At 37.9% G+C, this 2,227-nt stretch overlaps 1 long non-coding RNA gene across 1 annotated transcript; it reads left to right on the forward strand.

Moving 5' to 3' along the window:
• The first annotated feature begins 961 nt into the window (after positions 1-961).
• On the forward strand, positions 962-1,782 carry LOC124255894. Its single transcript, XR_006892783.1, has 2 exons — positions 962-1,003; positions 1,349-1,782. It is a non-coding gene; the product is annotated as an uncharacterized LOC124255894 (long non-coding RNA).
• Positions 1,783-2,227: the final 445 nt, after the last annotated feature.

Genomic DNA, 2,227 nt, shown 5'->3' on the forward strand with positions numbered 1-2,227 from the left:
ATGAGAATAGTAGACCAAGATACTTGTAGTATGTTGTACACTTCAATTGTTCACCCGCATAGAACCACTCCTCCTTCTTGCGTATAATTCCACATTACGAAAAACGATTATTCTTGTTTTATCCATATTGACACAGAGTCCCCAAGACTTGCAGTACTGGTATAATACGTCTAGTTGGTGTTGCAAACCTATAACCGTGCAAGAGAACATGTTGACGTCATCAGCAAATAACAGCATCTTAATATCCTCGATGTCCTGAGAAACAAAGACTCCGTGTTTGCAGGTCTGGTAGATTTCAGTGGCTAATTCATTGATGAAAACAGTAAATAAAAGAGGACTTAGCATACATCCTTGGCGCACTCCAGAACTTGTCAGGAAGGAGTCAGTTTTCCCGTTGTCAACCTTCACACATGCTTTGACTGACGTATACATATGAGCCAGTACGTTATATATTTTACCATGACATCCATGTATTAAAAGCGAGTAAAGCAGTTTGTCCCTATCTACCAGATCAAAGGCTTTTTTTAAATCAATAAAAGCGCAGTAGAAACTACCCCCTTTTTTGCAAAGATATTTTGAACGTAATGCTTGAAGGGTGAAGATATTATCAACTGTTCCATAACCTGGGCGAAAACCAGCTTGAGCTTCAAGGAGAACCTCATTTAAATCAGTCCATGTTCGTAATCTGGTTTCCAGCACAGATGTGAATATTTTTCCAGCCACATTAAGCAGCGAAATCCCTCTGTAGCTATTGGGATCAATAGTAGATCGTGACTTGAATAACGGCAATATCAGTCCTACATTCCACGCATCTGGGAACAGTCCAGTATCTAAATTTTTTTTGAAAAGGGGTTTCAGAAATACTAAAAGTGACTTTTGAACGGCTTTGAAGAACTCCGGGGGTATGCTTAGATTTAAGATGTGTTATAGCTTGCAGGATCTCGTCATCAGTGATTGCACAAGACAGCAGATCACTCCCAAGAGAATGTTCACAGTGTTCACAGTAGTGGTTTGTTATATATTCCAAAACAAGTTCATCAAATGAGTCGTTAACATCAACATGCACAGGATTCAACAAGTCTTTGAAGTATGTATATAGAGTTTGCGCATTTACAACACATGACGAGCGTCTATAATTCATTATTCGTTTCACAGTTTCCCAAAACTCTTTACAGTCTCCATATTTTGCGGCATGTTCTAAGTGTTTAGTAATGTTACCATCCATTTCAACTTTCTTACGATCATAGCATTTTCTAAAATTTGACTTTGCATCTGTGTAGTTTACGAGGTTTTCTTTGCTTCTACAGTGTCTGAACACATTCAACAATTTACACTTATTTCGTTTCAGGTTCTCGCAATCAATGTCATACCATGCAGGCTGTACTTTCCTGGCGTTCTGTGCCACATTACTCTTAGGTTTCTGTTCCTGGACACACGATGTTAGTATGTCATTGAGCATTGACACTGCTGAATTAATATCTGTATTCAAGCGACAGTGAAATTTGTCTAGCATATCTTGTGACTGGCAAAGATAATTGACATCATTTGAATAAGTACTGGATATCTTGAATCTAGGAATTCATCTTCAGATTCAGTGCTGTAGTTTCATTTTCTGCACCTGTGAATAAGTTTGAAAAAGTACACACAACGGGCATGTGATCGGACTCTGTTCTTGGAATCACTTCCAGATCACGCAATTCGTTGAACATTTCACTTGATACAATAAAGTAGTCAACAATACTGGTACCTGAATGTGAAATAAATGTGTAATTACTCGGTGAATCTGAATCCGTTCTTCCGTTGACAATGTGGATTCCAAACTGTTTACATAAATCCAGTAGTTGAAATCCATACGCATTTGTGTCGCAATCATGAGACGTCCTGGGTGAACTGAAGGAGTTGGACGTATAATAGTTGGGTAAAAGGGAGGTAATTCGAAGAATCATCACGCATAAAATCATCAAGCTCTCCTGTTCGTGCATTAAAGTCGCCACTGATAATGAATATTGGAACATCATCAAAGTCATTACAGATATCAGACAGGTTTCTCTCTAACCGATCAATACCACTTTCATCTGATTCTAAATACATGGGAGTCTTCTCAGGATGAACATACACAAAACCTAGAATCACTGACCTATTAATTTTCTTACATAACACCCTGAAATAAAGACAGTCATTCCAATCACTATATATTCTTTTAAATTGTGATGTAATAGGTTTCTTT

The sequence above is a fragment of the Haliotis rubra genome, unplaced genomic scaffold (genome assembly GCF_003918875.1).
Source record: "Haliotis rubra isolate DU_JTF1 unplaced genomic scaffold, ASM391887v1 Scf610, whole genome shotgun sequence".
NCBI lineage: Eukaryota > Metazoa > Mollusca > Gastropoda > Lepetellida > Haliotidae > Haliotis > Haliotis rubra.